Genomic DNA, 14070 nt, shown 5'->3' on the forward strand with positions numbered 1-14070 from the left:
GAGACAGGGTTTCTCTGTATAGCCCTGGCTGTCCTGGAACTCACTTTGTAGACCAGGCTGACCTCAAACTCAGAAATCCCCCTGCCTCTGCCTCCCAAGTACTGGGATTAAAGGCGCGCGCCACCACACCCAGCTTGAAATAAGGGTTTCTTGATGATTGAAAGCCCTGTTGTTAGAATAGCTCTACGCCAAGAACAGGGTTATTGGAAACTGTATCCTGTTTTATGGTAAAGCAAATCTGAGAAACCATGGGAAGAAGGATGGAGGATCAGCTGTCTTGGAGGGAGGTTTTGAAAAGTTTACTCCTTTTGGACCACTCTAGAACATTTGAGGCACTGTGGAGGATGACCGTATCTGTTGGCAGAAAGGATCACCAGTAGGTGAACCTGCTCTCTTTTAATGCTGCAGTCTTGGAAAAGGAAGACCAGAAACATCCTGGAACTTTCCAAGTGAACAGAGGATAGCATTTCAGATTAGATGCAAGAGCTGTGACACAGAGGTCTGAGGACAGTTCATGATGCTGTAGTCCCCAGAGACCTGGGGTGGGGGCGGGGAACACAGTGGCTTGACATGACTTCACTTCAAAGTGTGGAGAGGACCTTGTGAAGGAGCTGGGAGGCAGTGAAGGGACGTGACCAGAGCAGAGAGTGGGTTAGTCTCTAGAACCTAGCAGCATGTTGTTCAACAGAAATGCTGTGTAACTGCGTAGCTTAAGTCACAGGGTGTTGAGTCAGACACTGTTTAGTGTCTTAAAGGGTCATAACAAAGTACCACAAACTGGGCGACTCAAACGTCAGAAATGTATTGTCTCACAGTTCCAGGGGCTGGACCTAAGATCAAAGAACTGGCTGGGTGGCTCCATGCAGGGTTTTGAGAGCGAATGTTTTCACTTCTGTGCCTGCTGGCTTGCTGGCAATCTCCACATTTCCCGATTTATAAGGAGGGGGCTTTGCAAATCTCTGTCTTCATCTCCACACAGTGTTATCCCTGTCTGCTTGTCTGTCTCAGCAGGCATCACACCTTAAACTTGAGCTCTTCAAATATCCTTTTTGCAGATAAGATCAAATTTGCATAGGTTGGGACTTTCACATCTCTAGGTGGAGGTGGGGGATACAGCTACACCCACTGCAGGTTTTCAGTTCAATTCTGCTACTTAGGTGCCTTTGTCTTCCTGGAAGTATCACTGGCTAGGTGTCTTGAAAAACTGTTTTCTTTCCTTTCAGCCCAGTTATCTGTCTATAATGGGACAAAGAATGTTTGTTTTGTTTTGAGACACTGTCTTACTGTGTAGCCCATGCTGGCCCTGTGCTTTCTATCCTACCTCTGCATCCCACCTCTACCTCCCATCCTAGGACTACAGGCCTGGCACCAAAAAATTCTTCTAGATACAAGAATTAGCATGAAGTATCTAGTGTTCATCCAGTTGTGTACACAAGGCTCTTAGGGAAGTCAAGGACTGGCGGGCACCACTTCTGAGACGGAGACAGAGGTGCCCCTGACACATTCATTCTCTTGGCTTCTTTTCTCCTCCCAAACCCTGAAGCCTAGCCTGACTCCTTATAACTTTTGAATTTTTTCTTTCTTTCTTTCTTTCTTTCTTTCTTTCTTTCTTTCTTTCTTTCTTTCTTTCTTTCTTTCTTTCTGTCTTTGTTTATTTATTTATTCATTCATTTATTTACTTATTTATTATAGCTTTGTGCTTAATCTTTATTCACATAATTTTGGGGTGCTAGAAAGTAAAAGCTGTCAACCTAGGTTTTCTTCGCCTTTTGCCAGGATTGCGGTAAATCTCACTACACTGTGCCATGACTCAGAGCACTGGCATTGCCTGTTGTTCATTCACCTGTCTCCTGAGTTTCTTGCCAGACACCTAGTGTCTGGGTTTCTTGTGAGACATTAAGTGACCAAGTAGAACTATGGCGCCAGTCCCCATGGGCTTCATTGTCCTGTCCCATTGACCACTGAGATCTAACAGGGACTCTACTACCTCCATGCCTCCTCAGGTCAAGTGGGATCTTCTGTTTCTGTGCACCAGGATGGAGCATGGGAGGCCTCTCCGAGTTTCTCTGATGTTTAGTTGCTGTAAACATTTACTTCTGGGGGCTTCCTCTAGGGCTTTGTGTAGGGGAGGGCACAGCACCCCTGTCCCTGGGCTTCCCAGAGTTTCTGGACAGTTCTAGCTCTCCAGGAATCCTTGTTCTGAAACCATCTCACCCATAGGATTTGGTCTGATTTGGTTTTCACTTTTTGAGACAGTGTCTTTCTGCATACACCTGATTGTCCTGGAACTCACCATGAAGACCAGGCTGGCCTCTAAATCACAGAGATATCTACCTGCCCATGCCTCGTGGGTGCTGGGATTAAAGTTGTGCCCCATCATGCCGGGCCTCTGCTCTTACTAACCTTTCCTACCATCTCCCCGAAGGAAACATTTTGGGGATGCCTATCTATTGCCTCTATTTCTGACGAAGCTTGGGCTTGAAAACATCAAAACCAGGAAGGGGTTGTAGGCCCCATGCCTTTCTCCTTAATAACTCTGTCCCTGAGGCCTGAGCAATCTGCCACAGTGAGAAATATCATGAAAGTGACAAAATAAATTATTTTTTTAATTAAATCATCCTAGCTTGTTTCAGTGAATGTATAAACCAGTAAATGAAGCATGCCCAGGTTCCTTGGGAGATCCTAGCTAGCTCCCTGTGAACCCACACCTACATTCTCAGTAGGGGATCCGAACCCCTATATTTATTCTTCACAGACAGCATAGTGACTATGCTCCTGGTCCTCAAGCCCAGCTCACTGCTCTCTCTGTGCTCCCAAGCATGGCTGTGGTTCTAAAGGGAGCTCATTCATGCCTGCAACGGTTGTAGTTAATATTCTACATGGCTGGCCTCCTTACTACCTGGAACTGGTGCTTACACATGCAGTGAAACCTTTGTCGCTCACTACTTGCGTGACCTTGGCTGACTTTGCCATTCCCGGCCTCATTTTCCTAGTAGATAAAACGGAATGGTTTTTAAAGATATGTAACACCCATAGCTGGATTGCTAGGAAGTCTTAACTAACAAGCTTGTAAGCCTCAAGTGGGCCTGACAGTGGTGCTGTGATCGATTAGCTATGGCTGCTGTTGGCTTGAGCAGGTTCCCTTTTGTCTCAGCTTCCTAGAGAAGAGACGGGATGTATCCTCACTGCTGCAGAGTGGATGCCCCCTGATAGGAATCACCCAACCGAAGGCCCCTCCTGAGGCCCATTCATGTCTTCAGCCGTCACAGATTAATAGTGTACTAACCACTCATCAATAACATGTAGGATATCCAGCTCAAGCAGGACAGCCAATGCCCCAGACATCTGATTGAGGGAGGCAGACAGGAACAGGATACAGAAGAGTGGTGATGGCCACAGCTAACACACTGGGTCCAAGGTGGCACAGAATCAGGGAGTGTGTTGCTTCCTTACTTGGGTCATTTGTGTGTTACTATTGTCTTCTCAGCCTCCTCCTGTTCCAAAAAAAAAAGGGTTTAAAGGAATCAGGTAGAAATTCTGCCCAAGAGGGCATCTGTGACCTTGGCTCAGGCGGTTGACACTAAGTTACAGAAGGTCAGGGATTGTTGGGGCTCAGGGGACAGCATGTGCCAGGGCAGCACTGTGTAGATACCCAGGTATGGATGGTTCTTTCCCAGGAGAGGACATGGCTGCTCAGTCATAGCTGTCCTTCCACCCCTTCCAGCTCCCCCAACCCAGTCACCTTCAGGTTTCTATTTAAACTTACTTTCTTAACAAGCTACAGCTTGTTTACTAATCACTACTGAGTCTCAGATCAAAAGGACAGACTGCTGCATTTCAGGACCCATGAGAGATGAAGAGACAAAACAGGGCCTTGCCCTTAATAAAAGTTAAGATATGCATGTTGTATATCAGAAACCGATATTTTAAAATACTCTAAATTTTGGACTAGAGATTGCTCAGTGTTTAAGAGACTAACAGCTCTTCAAGAGGACCTGTGTTCTGTTCTCAGCACCCATATGCTGTCTCACAACCATCTATAATTCCAGTTCCAGGTGATCTAGTGCCCTCTCTGGCCTTTTTGGCACTGAATGCATGTGGCACATAAATACGCATTTGGGCAAAACACTAATGTACCTAAAATTTAAAACAAAAATCTTTAAAATACTCGAAACCGATCATTTTCCTATTCTTTACTATTTTGTACCCAAGGGCTATATCTAACATCCCTGGTAGAAACTGTTGTGATTATAAAAAGATAATGGGCCAGGCGTGGTGGCGCACGCCTTTAATCCCAGTACTCGGGAGGCAGAGGCAGGCAGATTTCTGAGTTCGAGGCCAGCCTGGTCTACAAAGTGAGTTCCAGGACAGCCAGGGCTATACAGAGAAACCCTGTCTCGAAAAACCAAAAAAATAAAAAATAAAAAAAGATAAAGGGGTCTAAGAATATGTTCTAAGAGGGTGCTGTAAGGTATGGGGGAAGGGGGCACCTCAGCGGGCCCATGCCAAGGCATCCCCCTCCTCTAAGGAACCAGCCACACAATGGTGTAGTATAGAATAGAGTTTATTCAGGGCATGGGGAGGGGAGTTAAGAGGGTAATAAAGGCAGAGAAATGCAGAGAGGGGGAGAGAGTAGAGAAGTAGAGGCCAGCCATGACCCCGTAGAGAGAGGGGGGAAAGGAAAGGGAAAGGGAAGAGCCCAAGAGGGCAAGAGAGAGGCAAGCTGGAAGCAGTAGTAAGAGAGAGAGAGAGGAGGGGCAAACAGCCCCTTTTACAGTGGAGCAGGCCTACCTGGCTGTTACCAGTTAACTGTGGAATAGAGTTTAGACAGAATGCTAACAGAAACACTGCAGAGTGCTATACCATGGTACACTTCTTTACAATTCTCACTTGAGGCCAGCCTCATCATGGCATTGCCATGGTGGGCATATTTACATCACTGAAATTGGTCATTGCTACAGATTGAACCTTAGCCAGTTATTTCCCTGTACCAGCACACCACTGAAAAATCATGTCACTTAAAGCTGTAGCCACCTTCCCCCCTCCCCCATTCCCACTCTGATTTGTTCTCTTATGAATATACTACTTTTAAAATTCATTTCACTGTTTAGTGTCCTTATTCCTTGTAAGCTCTATGAGGTCAAAGTTTGTTTTTTATTTAAATTTTGCTTTGGTTGTTTGTTTCCCCCTGTCTGTGAAGCTTTTCTTGTGACCCCAGTACCCAGAAGAGTGACAAAAATAGAGATAAATTTGAATCCCATGAATGTTGGCAAGTGCTGATCCTCTGTGTGTAAAACTGCTGTGGTCAGTATTCTTCCACAGTCTTCCCGAGCCCCGTGGACTCTTTCATGACTCTTAGGCTGACCTCATTTGCAGTCACTCTCTCCCCATCCCTCAACCATCGGTCACAGTCAGGGAGTTCTTTGTGAGTGTGCTCCTAAAGAGACCAGTACTTGGAGGGCAGAGGGTGACAGATGTCTGTGAGTTCAGGATCAGCCTGGTCTACATAGAAATTTCCAGGACAGCCAGAAACACACCGTGAGACCCTAGCTCAAAACAAAAATAAAACCGAACCAAAACAACCCGTGTCCATGGGATTTCTTGTCCCTGAGCAGCTTTTGTCTCAGCCCCCAAAGGGCTCAGCACATGGACATGAATGTTACTGAGGTGACTGTTCCCAAATGGTCCTGCACCAGTAGCACCTACAACACCTGAAAGGAATTAGATGTGAAACCATGGGCTCTGGGGCAGGCTCACTGGATCAGACCCTCTGGGGATGGGGCCCAGGAACCTGTTTTTTTGAGATTCTTTCTGGTGGTTTCAGCACAACAGTTTAGGACCCACTGACCTAAGCCCTAAAGTCATGCTAAGGTCTTGGCTGGGGCTACTGTGTACTCCAAGTGACATTTGGCAGTATCTGAAAACATTTTTAGTGGTTGTAACTGTGCAGGACCCACTGGCATCTGTTATACAGAAGCCAAGAAGGCTGCCCAGAGAAGAACATAAATTCTGCTGCCCTCAAGAGTAACTAAATGTCAATCATGTGGGGTTGGAGGGTCGTACTGTGTCTATTGCTGCTTGTGTGCATCAAGCCAGCCCTCCCTTCTTCCCTAGAACACATTTATGATATAAAGAGTTAAATATCCCTAGTGATAAAATGCTCAGGTGACCCACAATCAAATCCATGGGGAGAATACAGCCTCTGGGTGAGTTGGGATCCAACAGAGTGGGTGACAGGGACACCTCACATGGTAGTACATGCTACATTTCTTCTAGTGTGTTAGCAATACCATCTCATGTGATCCCTGGGATACCTTCAAGTGGACACTGTTTTCGACATTTTACATATGTGGCTCTGAAGTTCAGAGATGTCCAACAACTTGTCTGAGTTTGCACAGGTAGAGAATGCTGAAAGAGGAATTTGGACCCAGAGCTCTGTACTCCAAAACCTTCAAGGAAATAGTCACTATTTACAGACAGCAAAGGGGGTAAATCTGAGGTGTTTAAAAAATAACGGCTAACCCTTGTGGCAAGGGCTGAGTCTGCTCCTAAATTCATGGGCTGAATTCCCCAACCTCTAGTACCTTAGAATGTGATCTCACATTTGGAGGTAAGTTCTTCAGTCACCCAAAGAGGTGACTAACGGAGATGAAGCCTTCAAGGGAAACTCTCCTTCAGTGTGTGCACAGGTACACAGGGGTGTGCAGGGGTCATAGTGGGAAGAACACCGTAGGAGAGATCAAACATGTCCACAGCATCCCTGACCTTCCACCCTCCAGAAGGGTGAGGAAATAAAGGCTCTGCTTAAGTTTCCTGTTCCATGGTGCTTAGTTATGGCAGCCCAGGAAGAATAACACATCCTGAGTAGTCTCTGAGAACATCTCTTTTCAGGCATGCAAGTTTACAGGATCTTACCTGCCGAGTTGCTTCCTATGCTCTGGAACAAACAGGAAATGGGAGGTACAAGCTTTGTCCTCTGTTTGTACTGATAAACATCTCAAGAGGACCCCTGGTCATTGATATTCAGCTCAAAGACCCCAGATACTGATGCATCTCAAGAGAATCCCTGGGCCTTTTGTTTCCCCTGCCTTAGAGGAGACAATGTCTGTGGCTTTGTTAAGAGCCAGAATTCAATAGAGAAACTGAAAAGCCAGGAGAGAGCCCTGGAGGGGTCATAAAAGGTGGCAGATATCTTTGCGTGCCACCAGCAGAGGAGAATTGCTGCTACACAGAATAGCTATGGGTCTGGGTGTGGTGGTGCATACAAAGGTATTCAACTCCGGAAGCAGAAGCAGGCATGCCTCTGTGAGTTCAAGGTCAGCCAGGCTTACAAAGAGAGTTCCGGGACAGCTAGAACTACAGAAGTAAGACTGTCTCCAAAGGTTGGGAGGGCTAATAACTGAATTTCCATTTCACAGAGCACTGGACCTGAAGGCACAGCTGACTGGCATCTCAGAGTCTCAGACCACAGTCACTGGGAAGCTAGGAGGATCCTGACAGGATAGTCAGCCATGCTCAAAGCTGAGAGTGGCTCTGCCATAAACCAAGAGTGAAGGAAGACTCATGTTTGACAGAGATGAGCTTAAAGCTGAAAAATAAATGATGTGGCATATTTTTGCACCCCAGATTTGTACATTGAGAGTCAAAGCAATCACAGTTTATTTTCAGAACCGGACTGCCAAAAGGTAGTGTGGTAGTAAAAGGCAAAGCTAAAACCACTTCTTCTAGGAAAAGATGCACAGGGCAGGAGGCCGACCAAGGTCCAGTGTTTTTCCTTTGGTTGTTAGTCTCCCACTAGGACTAATTATGCTTGAGGGCTGGGGCTAAGATTAGCAGACCAACTGGGGGAAAGTGCTTGGCACTCAGAGAATGAAAGAGGATCTAATTAGCTTCTAGAAATCGCACTGACAGAAGAGCTCCCCCCATTTTCCTCCAGCCATGGAATTCTTTTTGTTGTTTTTGTTTTGTTTTGTGGGTTTCTCTGTGTAGCCCTGGCTGTCCTGGAACTCACTCTGTAGACCAGGCTGGCCTTGAACTCAGAAATCCGCCTACCTCTGCCTCCCAAGTGCTGGGATTAAAGGCATGAGCCACCAGTGCTGGCTAGCCCTAGAAATCTTTGAGTGGAGGAGAGACTAACACAAGCTACTCTCTGGGTCACTGCCAGAAGGAAAAGGTGGGGAGCTTATCTCCTCTTCTCCTACTCTGGTTGATCTGTGTGTGCAGAGGGTTAAGGGCACACGAGCAAAGCCTGGCAGTTAAATGGGCAGGTATTGGCACAGGAGGACCAAGGTTCAAATCCTGGCTCTTCCATTTCCAGGTGAGGACAATTTAGCTGAAACTGTGCATATAAGGCCCCACTTCTTTATTTGCCCAAATGGAGGTAACACCTGTAATGCTTAAATTGGCTTGAGTGAGCATGTACCACCCAAGTATGAGTATACATTTGATTGATACTGCCGTTAGTTCTTTGTGGCCCATAATGGGTCAGCTTGAATGTCTTTCTTCAACACAAGCTTGCTTACCACTTGGTTTGTTATGGGCCAGGGAACGTGGGTACTGCACATCCTGGATGTGTGTAAGGATACTGTCCTTACAGAGCTCACAGATGCTGCACACACTCATCCTCAGTGCCTCCCTTGAAACTTCGCTTTTTCTTAGAAGGTGTCAGTCGAGTTGTTTTTAAAAATTGCATGCTTTGTGGAGCAGCTCAGCATGTAATCCCAGAGCTCGGGAGGTGGGAGCTGGAGGAGCTGGAGTTCAAGGTCATCTTCTGCTTATAGCCAGTTCCAGGCTAGCAAGGGGCTACATGTAAATTCCCACCCCTAACTCACCCCTCAAAGAAAGGGAGGAAGGGAGAGAGGGAGAGAGGAAGAAACAAAGAAAGAAGCCAGGTAAAATCCTCAGCACTGTTTCTACCTTGAGAACCAAATATTATTTATTGGTTTACAGCACCTTAACCCAACCAAGAGGTAGTTGAGAGTAGTGTACAGGGCGTGAGGGGTGGAGCTAGTCTGGGCCTTTCCCTCCTGCCCTGCAGTTTAACCTGTTATGTAAATGGTAGCCTGCCTGCAGGGTGACGGTGGCTAGTTCCTGGGGAGGAAAGACCGGTTCCCACCAGTCCATCTCAGCACTCATCCCCGCTGTTAATTGACTGGAGCTGGTGGAAACATTTAATCTACTTTTTTTTGTAGTAAGTTAGCTTATGCGGTGCCTCTGCGGGTGGGCAGCCTGCGTGCCAGGGTCGGCGGGGAGCTAAGGACTTCTTTCTGTGTGTTTCTCATGCAGTGTCCCCAGCCACCCTTCGAGGCGCGTGCACCTCTTCAACCCGGTTTTCAGTTGAGGAGTAAGAGAAGGCTAGCGAGGACTTGCGCCTCGACTTCCATCGGACTGTACAGTTAGAGAGTGGTAAAGCGGCAAGTCAGCTCCCTCAGGAGACCTGGGTCCTCACGAGCGATTTCTGCCACACTGCCTAAGACGTGCTTGCAGAACGCCACAGATGGAGCAGGGGCTAGCTGCAGGCTCGGGGAGACGTGGGTTGGCTAGAGAGAGCAAGGCCCACACTCAAGGCCCGTGGCACCAGAGCCTCAGCAAGAGATCTACCTTAGGAGGAATCCAGAGCAGGCTAGCCTCGCTCCTGATTAGCTTGAGCAAATTACCTTCTATTTCGACATCATAGTTTTGTTCAGAAAATTGTGATTGAAAAATGAATGGGACAAACCCTGGCAAAGAGGTAACAACACATATTTCCAGAACCCAGGAGGTGGAGGCAGAGGCATGATGATCCAAAATTTCAAGGCCAGCATGGGCTACATCTGTAATGAGTCTCTCACCAAACCAACCACACAATAATACACAGGGCTACATATGTAGTCTGTGACAAAGCCCTTGCCTACCATTCATGAGGCCCTAGGCTCAAACACCAGTTCTTTAAAAGAGAAAGGAAAAAAGAGAAAGAAAGGAGAAAAGCTTGATAAGGATGCAGAGAAATTAGAATATGTACACTGTCAAAAGGAATGTATGATGTTATAACCACTGTGGAAAACAGTATCGCTGTCCTCTGAAAGTTAAAAACAGAGCTGCCATACAGTTCAGCAGTTTCACTTCCGAGCATATTCTCAAAAGAGGTGAAAGAGCCAGACCGAGGTATTTGTGCTCATTTTCATAGATACATCATTACAATGATGGAGCAGTCAGTCCACCAGTAGAAGAACAGATGGCTCAGTGATAGATAGGCACAACAGAACAGTATTTAGCCTTAAAAGAGAAGGGAGCTATGGCACATGCTACAATGTGGTTAAGGATCTTAAGCTAAGTGGAATGTATCAGATTCTAGGAGACAGAAAGGATGGTAGGTAGGGCTAGTTTTCCAGAATATATCTATATCATACCTATATCGTATATATAATTTGTTTTCCATATGTAATATAATGTGTACATCTATACACACTCTAGAATTTGATAGCTGGGACAACAGATGAAGATAGCTGCATGTCAGTCCCATTCACAACGAGCTATGCATTTTTAAATGGCTGAGGTGGTAAACCTTATGTGTGTATTTTACCACAATTTAAAACCGATCTATGTCTGAGGAGTGTTGTGTCAAACAAAATAGTGACATAGTGGCTGACACTCTGAACTCTCCAAATGGCCCCCCCAAAAATCAAAGGACCCCGTGCTTTAGGAGAGTTTCCACTGTCCAGACCATAAAGGGGTAGAGAACACCCAGACTTCATTCAAGTGGAGGCCACACACAGAGCTTGGCATTAGGGTTAGATTTGGGGGTTGTGTTCAAATCTAGGAAGAACTCTGGGTGCAGTTGTTGGCTTCAAAGCAGACATCTCTCACCACCCACAGTCCCTGAAACTGGCCTCCAGGCAGGGCTTGATGAGTGAGGCCTCTACCACACACAGGTGCCTAGTTGCTACCAGCTGTTCAGATCTTCCAGTGGAGGGGGAGAATTCAGAACTACTTGCTCAGCCTGAAATGGCAGGCTTCTGTGTCCTTGCCAGTCTCTGTGCTGACAGGAGCAAGGAAGGGGCTCTGTCCAGGGACACCTTGCTATGCTGCAGACACTCTCATTTAACCCTCATGGAAGCCCAAGGGGTGGCTGGCATCTATTTTTCAGATAGGAAGACCGGAGTTGAAAGAGCTACAGTGGCTTGCTAAAGCTGGCAAGTAGGGGAGCCTGTGTCTGAAGCTGGGCACAGCGCAGAGGTTCAACCCGGTTCATCCGGCTGCATTGAAAATGAGAAGAAAATCCTGGGCGATTTCCCAATATGTTTCATCTGAGGATTACAAAGCATTTTTTTTCCCCCAAGAATTATACAGTCACATATTGATTATTGGCTCTGCAGACATTGTAAAGGGCTAGGATTCTAACAGCAGGCCACAGCTGTCCCTGTCCTTGGGGCTTGCAGACAACTGGATAGACGAGTGTGTGGTAAGTGCTAAGAAAGAATGTTTACTGATGTGGCTGAGCCTGTGTTATTTAATCTATGTGAAGAAGGAAAAGAGGAGGAGGAAGAAGAAGGAGAGGAGGAAGAAGAGAAGGAGAAGGAGGAAGAGGAGGAACAAGAACATCAAGAAGAAAAAGAAAGAAAATTTTTAAAAGAGTTAACTTGTGAAGCTCTAATGCTATTTTCCAGCCAGAATTCCCTGACTTAGACAGGCTGCACATTGACCTGTGGTCCATTCAACTCTGCTACTCCTGCGTCACCCTTGGATACACCCTTCATCTCCTCATAGGCTTCAAAACAAACACAAAATTGGAGCAGAGATGGGCTATAGCACTTTGGTGGAGGAACAACTGGATAAAATTATTTTTAAATTGATCTTGCAGGGTCCACGAGGTAGCTTAGAGAGGAAAGGTGTTGGCTGTCAAGCCTGATGACTCAGGATTCAGATTATGAGGACAGAGAACCGATCCGCAGGAGCCCGTGTCTTCATGCAGGATTCTGAAAATATGAAGCTTTACCTGAGGAGGTAAGCTGGGTAACCCTGCATGGGTGTTTTCTTGGTTGGTTGGTTGCACAGTGTTTACAGGATTTCCTCTTTGTCTCTCCATACCCAAAATACTAATAGAGGGTTCATGCCTCACATAATAAATGCAGGTTGGGCAGACTTTATACAGGACCTGCTTTTCTAACAGCAGCTGCCAGGTGAGCATGAGTGTTGCATTAGGAATAAAACGTATTTGGTTGTGTGACTAAACTTTGTGTCTCTATATGAATTAGTGGATCCTACAGGAGCAAAGGTTACCTGAGGTCCTGCTCCTCCAGGTAGGGTGCTGCTGGACCTGTGTGCTGGGTGCTGCTGGACCTGTGTGCTGGGTGCTGCTGGACCTGTGTGCTGGGTGCTGCTAGACCTGGAGACTGGATGCTTCTGTACCTGGGAACTGGGTGCTACTGGACCTGTGTGCTGGGTGCTGCTGGACCTTGGAACTGGGTGCTGCTGTACCTGGAGACTGGGTGCTTCTGTACCTGGGAACTGGGTGCTGCTGGACCTGTGTGCTGGGTGCTGCTGTACCTTGGAACTGGGTGCTGCTGTACCTGGAGACTGGGTGCTGCTGCACCTGGAGACTGGGTGTTTTTGTAACTGGGAACTGGGTGCTGCTGAACATAAGGGCCTGGGGGATGCTAGACCTGGGAGCCTGGGGGATGCTGGACCTAAGGACCTGGGGGAATGCTAGACCTGGGAGCCTGGGGGATGCTAGATCGGGGAACCTGGGGGGATGCTAGATCGGGGGACCTGGGGGGATGCTGGACCTAATACTACAGCCTTTTGAGTAGGAAGAGCTCAGCAGGCACTACAGTGGCAGTTGTGAAAAATGTCTTGGGGGAGAGTGTATGTGCTCTAAACAAAAATCCAGTTTGGGGGTTCTGGAGATGGCACAGTGGTTAAGAGTGCTTAGTGTTCTTGCAGAGGACCTGGGTTTGGTTTCCAATACTCATGTCAGATGACTCATAACTACCTGTAACTCCAGCTCTAGGGGATCTGATGGCCTTTTCTGGCATCTAAGGGCATATGCATGAATTCAGTAGATACAAACTCAGATACATATACAGATACATATACATAACATTTTACAAATGAATAAATAAATCTTGAAAGGAAGGAAGGGAGGGAGGGAGAGAGAAAGAGAGAGAGAGAGAGAGAGAGAGAGAGAGAGAGAGATCTCAGCACTCTGGGGAGCAGAAGGCAGATCTCTGTAAATTCAAGGCCAGCCTTGTCTGCAAAGCGAGTTCCAGGACAGCCAGGGCTGTTACTCAGAAGAAACCCTGTCTCGAAAAACAAACAAACAAAACAACAGCAAAAGGAAACAGACATTGTCCTATTTAAGAAATTTCTGCAACTAGGTCGGGGATTGACCTACTTCAGTCCAAGGCAGATGTGGTCTAATATGTCACAGCATTTATGCCTTAGAATGTCTGCCAAGCCCTACATATCTCTGAACAGAGACACGTCACCCTTCCCTCCGGAGGAGTCCTGTTCATAATACGTGAGGACTCACTGTGTGCTTGGAAGAATGCCTGGCCCTGACCAACAAAGGTCAATGCCAAGGTTTGTCAGGCAGCCACAGGAGGGAGGAATCCCTCATGAGGGCAGGGGATGCTTCTGTAGAAAGGGAAGTTTCTGCTGAGCCTCAAGGGAGGCAGGCAGATGTGGGGATATAGAGAGCAAAGCTAGCGCAGGAGTCAGAGTGGTTACAACTCACCTATGGGGCAGCGACTGAGCAACGCTCCCTTCACAGTCAGTGAGGGATAAGTGTGGCCTAACACTTGGCTCTTCCTGCCCTCCACTGCAGCTCTCCTCCCCTCCTCATCTTCCTCATCATCGTCCTCCTCCTCTCCTCCCCCTCTCTTCTCTTTTTGTCAGAAGAGTACTGATATTCAAAACATATCTGTTGAGTGAGTTTATTGTAAACCATGTATTCTACATTCCAAAACCTAGACTCTAACCTCATATCGACAGCAACTGTGAAAGGAGTCATTATCAGATGAAATATAAACATGTCTTAAAGCAATTAGAACTATGAGCAGACCCGGTTTGTGAAGAAATGGAACAAGTTTC

At 46.9% G+C, this 14070-nt stretch overlaps 1 long non-coding RNA gene across 1 annotated transcript in view; it reads left to right on the plus strand.

The window, feature by feature from the left end:
* LOC115063396 overlaps positions 1-11907 on the plus strand; it is an 81727-nt gene extending 69820 nt beyond the window's left edge. The window contains exon 4 of the long non-coding RNA XR_003843261.1: positions 11840-11907. This is a non-coding gene — a long non-coding RNA (uncharacterized LOC115063396). The remainder of the gene's footprint in view (positions 1-11839) is intronic.
* Positions 11908-14070: the final 2163 nt, after the last annotated feature.

This window comes from Mus pahari, chromosome 2, assembly GCF_900095145.1.
Source record: "Mus pahari chromosome 2, PAHARI_EIJ_v1.1, whole genome shotgun sequence".
Lineage (NCBI taxonomy): Eukaryota > Metazoa > Chordata > Mammalia > Rodentia > Muridae > Mus > Mus pahari.